Genomic DNA, 6701 nt, shown 5'->3' on the forward strand with positions numbered 1-6701 from the left:
CGTGCCCGGGCGGCGCCGCGCCGCAACGTGCCCGGGCGGCGCCGCGCCGCAACGTGCCCGGGCGGCGCCGCGCCGCAACGTGCCCGGGCGGCGCCGCGCCGCAACGTGCCCGGGCGGCGCCGCGCCGCAACGTGCCCGGGCGGCGCCGCGCCGCAACGTGCCCGGGCGGCGCCGCGCCGCAACGTGCCCGGGCGGCGCCGCGCCGCAACGTGCCCGGGCGGCGCCGCGCCGCAACGTGCCCGGGCGGCGCCGCGCCGCAACGTGCCCGGGCGGCGCCGCGCCGCAACGTGCCCGGGCGGCGCCGCGCCGCAACGTGCCCGGGCGGCGCCGCGCCGCAACGTGCCCGGGCGGCGCCGCGCCGCAACGTGCCCGGGCGGCGCCGCGCCGCAACGTGCCCGGGCGGCGCCGCGCCGCAACGTGCCCGGGCGGCGCCGCGCCGCAACGTGCCCTGCTCACTCCCTAGGCACTACTGCACTTGTGCGGTCAAGAAACTGTACCCCACGGTTTCCCAAAAACAACGTACCTGACAACCCCTCATAAAAGAGCATCGAATATGTGAATTCCAAGCACTTAAAGCCTAGATGGCTGCAAGATCTAAAGACTCAACCCACAAGCAAACCCACAAGCAAAAGATCCAAAAATATAACAAACTGTCCCTAAACCTGAAGCAGACTACCCTTTACATGCCCACTGCTGCCTTTTTCATATACATGCTCACACAGGGAGCCTCCATGACACATTTCTCCTAAACCATGCTCCATCACTTTTCCACCAACGTTGTGGCTTTGGTAAGATTTGACATATAGGCAAAGACTCACAGAAAGCCCCGTAATTCTGCCAATATCATAAGGGACCCAGAACCACAAAGCAAACACACAAAGTAACATCACCATACTATCTGTAACACTGCTATAACAATTACTCACCTGAGGAAGAGCTGCATGCAATAGAAGCACCTACTACTAGGTTGCTTTACTGTGACAGATCCTGCCAGTTGCCACCCAAAAAAGACGTGTACCCGTTTCTACTTGAAAATGCATCAGTCCATAGACTCTGACCCACCTAAAGAACCCTGCAACTGACTGAAGGAAAAACAAAGCACTTACCCCAAAGAGCAGCCTAGGCAGAAGGAGCTTTCTGATGGCATACCTGCAACTCAGTTACCATTAGGTCCCACCTGGAACCTGAAGCCAATCACCTGGGAAAATACAAAAAAAAAAAAAAAAAAAAAAAACAGAAAGAGGGGGAGTAGTAGCTGTGGTTTCTTTACTTATTTATATGACTTAGCACAACAGAATGCAGAGTGCAGACAAGAGAACTGGGGTGTTTCTAGAAGCAGACTAACACAGTCCACCAAAAAACTCAGAGTCCCCACTGACATCCACTCACCATCATGCCTCATTCACGTTTCCGTGCCTATGCCCTGAGCTACAAGAAACAAAGAGAGAAGGTCATATCCACGATGTACATGCAAACAGTATAGCTCCTTACAGAAAACTCAAACACAGAGACCAGAGGTAGAAGAAAAAATAAATAAACAAACACCCTAAAGTCAACAAATGCCAAAAGGCCATGAATGCACAGCAGCTCCAACAGAGGTAGCCACAGAATTACCCTTTGCAGATGAAAAAGGTGATCCTGCTCAGTCTCTTGGTAATACTGCACCTACGTGGTTGAGCCTCTTGTACCATGCAATCAAGCTGGTTTTAGTCCTCTGGAGAGTTACACATGTGGGTGTATACATCTAGAGATTAACATATAGATCAAAACCAGAAGAGTATCCCCCCACCCCAAAAAACAGTGAGCCAGCAGCCTCTACTTAATATTCCTCTATTAAGTGAATTCCAAGCACTTAAAATCCAGAAATCCATAGACTCCAGCCTGCCTAAACAACCCTGCAACTGACTGAAGGAAAAACAAAGCACTTACTCCAAGGAGCAGCCCAGGCAGAATGAGCTCTCTAATGCCATGCCTGGGGCTCCTATACCTTTTGGCCCCGCCCAGCACCCAAACCCAATCAAGTGGTAAAGGGGAGGGGCAAAGCACAAGAAAGTAGGAAGAGAGCAGGCACAGCAGCAGCTGTGATGTTTTTTTGTTTGTTTGTTTTTTGTTTCTTTTTTTAAATCTGCCATCAGGGAGTGTGAGCGAGAGATAGACTTCTGGAGTAACTCCCTGCAGGGCCTCAAGGGGAGGTACCGAGGTGAGACTCCTCAAATGGGGGTGGACCCCCTGCCCTGTAGCCGTCGGGCAGAGGGAGGGGATCTGGGAGCTGAGGAGGAATGGAAACAAGTCCCTGCTCGACATCGCAGGTGACGCCCTCCCCTTCCAGCCCCGCATTCCCAGGTGCCCTTATACAACAGGTTTGAGGCCCTGGAGCTCGACAGACCAGTTGCTGAGGAAGAGGTAGCAAGTGCTCCCAGGAGGATGCCTAGGGTGAGGAGGTCAACTCCACGCCTCAGGACTGCCTCCACCAAGAAAGACAGAAGGGTTATTGTTGTTGGAGACTCGATTCTTAGGGGAACAGAGGGCCCTATTTGTTGGCCTGACCCTACTCGTAGGGAAGTCTGCTGCCTCCCTGGGGTCAGGGTCAGGGACGTTGCCAGGAAGCTTCCCAACCTGGTACGCCCCTCTGACTATTACCCTCTTTTGATAGTCCAGGCGGGCAGTGACAACATCGAAGAGAGAAGCCTCAAGGCTATCAAAAGAGACTTTAGGGGACTGGGTCGGTTAGTGGATGGAGTGGGAGTGCAGGTGGTGTTTTCATCCATCCCTGCGGTGGCAGGGAGGGGTACAGAGAGGACACGGAAAGCCCACCTGTTAAACACGTGGCTCCAGGGCTGGTGCCAACGCAGAAATCTTGGGTTTTTTGATCATGGGGCACTTTACTCAGCACCTGGCCTGATGGCCGCAGACGGGTCCCTATCTTTTAGGGGAAAAAGGATCCTGGGCCAGGAGCTGGCAGGGCTCATTGAGAGGGCTTTAAACTAGGTAGGAAGGGGGATGGGGCTGAAGCTAAGATTGTTGGGGCTGTGCCAGGGGGAACAATGGCAAGGCCGGAGGATAAGGCAATGGCCCAGCTGAAGTGCATCTACATCAATGCACGCAGCATGGGTAACAAACAGGAGGAGCTGGAAGCCATCGTGCAGCAGGCAGGCTACGACTTGGTTGCCATCACGGAGACGTGGTGGGACCAGTCTCATGACTGGAGTACTGCAATTCCTGGCTATAAGCTCTTTGGAAGGGACAGGCAGCACAGAAGGGGTGGTGGTGTGGCTCTCTATATTAGAGAGTCTTTTGAGGTTGTAGAACTCGAGGCTGGGAATGACAAGGTCGAGTCCCTTTGGGTTAGGATCGGCAGGGACAACAAGGCTAGTGTCCTGGTCGGGGTCTGCTATAGACCGCCGAACCAGGATGAGGAGACGGATGAGGAATTCTACAGGCAGCTGACAGAAGTTGCGAAATCGTCAGCTCTTGTACTCGTGGGGGACTTCAACTTCCCTGACATGTCCTGGAAGCACAACACAGCCCTGAGAAAGCAGTCTAGGAGGTTTCTGGAGAGCATGGAAGATAGCTTCCTGACGCAGCTGGTTAGTGAACCTACCAGGGGTGGTGCCCCGCTAGACCTTCTCTTCACAAACAGAGAAGGACTGGTGGAGGATGTGATTGTCGGGAGCTGTCTTGGGCAGAGTGACCACGAAATGGTGGAGTTCACTATTCTAGGCGAGGCCAGGAAGGGGACCAGTAAAACCACTGTATTGGACTTTCGGAGGGCTGACTTTGAGCTGCTCAGGACACTAGTTGGTGGAGTCCCTTGGGAGGCGGTTCTGAAGGGCAGAGGAGTCCAGGAAGGCTGGGCGCTCTTCAAGAGGGAAATCTTAATGGCGCAAAACGGTCTGTCCCCACGTGCCCAAAGACGAGCTGGCGGGGAAGAAGACCAGCCTGGCTGAACAGAGAATTGTGGCTTGAGCTTAGGAGAAAAAAGAGGGTTTATAATCTTTGGAAAAGTGGGCAGGCCACTAGGGACGACTTTAAGGATGTAGCGAGGCTGTGCAGGGACAAAATTAGGAAGGCCAAAGCTCATCTGGAGCTCAATCTGGCTACTGCTGTTAAAGATAACAAAAAACGTTTCTATAAATACATCAACACAAAAAGGAGGACTAAGGAGAATCTCCATCCTTTACTGGATGCGGGGGGAAACCTAGTTACAAGAGATGAGGAAAAGGCGGAGGTGCTCAATGCCTTCTTCGCCTCAGTCTTTAGCGGCAATACCGGTTGTTCTCTGGATACTCAGTACCCTGAGCTGGTGGAAGGGGGTGGGGAGCAGGATGTGGCCCTCACTATCCATGAAGAACTGGTTGGTGACCTGCTACGGCACTTGGATGTGCACAAGTCGATGGGGCCGGATGGGATCCACCCAAGGGTACTGAGAGAACTGGCAGAGGAGCTGGGTAAGCCACTATCCATCATTTATCAGCAGTCCTGGCGATCGGGGGAGGTCCCAGTGGACTGGCGGCTAGCAAATGTGACGCCCATCTACAAGAAGGGCCGGAGGGCAGACCCAGGAAACTACAGGCCTGTCAGTTTGACCTCAGTGCCAGGGAAGCTCATGGAACAGATCCTCCTGAGAGTCATCATGCAGCACTTGTAGGGCAAGCAGGCGATCAGGCCTAGTCAGCATGGGTTTATGAAAGGCAGGTCCTGCTTGACGAACCTGATCTCCTTCTATGACAAAGTGACGCGCTGGGTGGATGAGGGAAAGGCTGTGGATGTGGTCTACCTTGACTTCAGCAAGGCTTTTGACACCATCTCCCACAGCATTCTCCTCAAGAAACTGGCTGCTCTTGGCTTGGACTGGCGCACGCTTCGTTGGGTTAGAAACTGGCTGGATAGCTGGGCCCAAAGAGTCGTGGTGAATGGAGCCAAGTCCAGTTGGAGGCCAGTCACTAGTGGCGTCCCCCAGGGCTCGGTGCTGGGGCCGGTCCTCTTTAATATCCTCATCGATGATCTGGACGAGGGCAATGAGTGCACCCTCAGTAAGTTTGCAGTTGACACCAAGTTAGGTGCGTGTGTCGATCTGCTCGAGGGTAGGAAAGCTCTGCAGGAGGATCTGGATAGGCTGCACCGATGGGCTGAGGTCAACTGCATGAAGTTCAACAAGGCCAAGTGCCGGGTCCTGCACCTGGGGCGCAATAACCCCAAGCAGAGCTACAGGCTGGGAGAGGAATGGTTGGAGAGCTGCCAGGCAGAGAAGGACCTGGGAGTGATGGTGGATAGTCGGCTGAATATGAGCCAGCAGTGTGCTCAGGTGGCCAAGAAGGCCAACGGCATCCTGGCTTGTATCAGGAACAGTGTGACCAGCAGGGCTAGGGAGGTGATCGTCCCCCTGTACTCGGCTCTGGTGAGGCCGCACCTCGAGTACTGTGTTCAGTTTTGGGCCCCTCGCTACAAGAAGGACATCGAGGTGCTTGAGCGGGTGCAGAGAAGGGCGACGAAGCTGGTGAGGGGCCTGGAGAACAAGTCCTACGAGGAGCGGATGAGGGAGCTGGGCTTGTTCAGCCTGGAGAAGAGGAGGCTCAGGGGCGACCTTATCGCTCTCTATAGGTACCTCAAGGGAGGCTGTAGCGAGGTGGGGGTTGGTCTGTTCTCCCACGTGCCTGATGACAGGACGAGGGGGAATGGGCTTAAGTTGAGCCAGGGGAGTTTTAGGTTAGATGTTAGGAAGAACTTCTTTACCGAAAGGGTTGTGAGGCATTGGAACAGGCTGCCCAAGGAAGTGGTGGAGTCACCATCCCTGGAAGCCTTCAAAAGACGTTTAGATGTAGAGCTTAGGGATATGGTTTAGTGGGGACTGTTAGTGTTAGATCAGAGGTTGGACTCGATGATCTTGAGTTCTCTTCCAACCTAGAAATTCTGTGATTCTGTGATTCTGTGATTCTGTGATATCCTGGTTTGGAGAGAAGCAAGGGCTATGGAAGGCTGAAAGTCTGAACAGAACCAAAGTCTTTGTGTACATGGCTATGGCTGTTGCCTCTGTCACTGAGGCCTATGAGGAGACGGCTTATTGCTAAAGCACCAGGGCCTCATTGTCTCCTTGTCCCCACCCATGAACCTGGAAGGGGTCGTACCATTCTCCTGCACTTGACAATGCACATCCTCATCTCCTAGTGCCCCAGGAAGAGCCCTGAGCAGTGTGTGAAGGGAAGAGATCTCCCTTCACAGAGGCTGGAGGTCAAGGCCTGGCCCTGGTGCTTGGTGAAACACATCCACTTTGTCTACACCTCAGTGTCACCTTCACATTGCCTTTGTCTCCTTGTCCTCACTGCCTCCAGTGTTCTGCTCTAACAAGCTCCAAGAGAGGCTGTGTCAGTGCTGGCCCTCAGGGGGACACTGCAGGAAACTTGCCTCTGACTTGGACTTCTGGAGAGATGTCTTCAATTGTCTCTGAGTGCCTGAGGTTTGTGGGCTCATCACCAAAGCTACCAGAGGGGTGATTCCAATGCCTTGGGCTGGGCCTGTGCTGCTGAGCTGGGCCGGGCTCCTGGGACAGAGAGAGCTCGTGGCAAGAGGGCCCTGGTGCAGAGAGACAGCTCTGCCCAGGAGCAGCTCCTCTGCACAGCGCAGCAGGACTGGGGGCTCTGACCACAGGCACCCAGGCAGAAAGGGATTCCAGGCAGCCTGGAGGGAGAGCTCAGTGCAGGAGA

The 6701-nt window shown here is 54.5% G+C and overlaps 1 long non-coding RNA gene across 1 annotated transcript; it reads right to left on the reverse strand.

Annotated features, from left to right (window-relative positions):
* Positions 1 to 1148: 1148 nt before the first annotated feature.
* LOC311428465 lies at positions 1149 to 1942 on the reverse strand. Its single transcript, XR_014687732.1, has 4 exons — positions 1930 to 1942; positions 1615 to 1744; positions 1390 to 1428; positions 1149 to 1198 (listed from the first exon to the last, which is right to left on the reverse strand). It is a non-coding gene; the product is annotated as an uncharacterized lncRNA (long non-coding RNA).
* Between the last annotated feature and the right edge of the window lie 4759 nt (positions 1943 to 6701).

The sequence above is a fragment of the Aythya ferina genome, assembly GCF_964211825.1.
Source record: "Aythya ferina genome assembly, contig: HAP1_SCAFFOLD_81, whole genome shotgun sequence".
In the NCBI taxonomy this organism is placed as follows: Eukaryota; Metazoa; Chordata; class Aves; order Anseriformes; family Anatidae; genus Aythya; species Aythya ferina.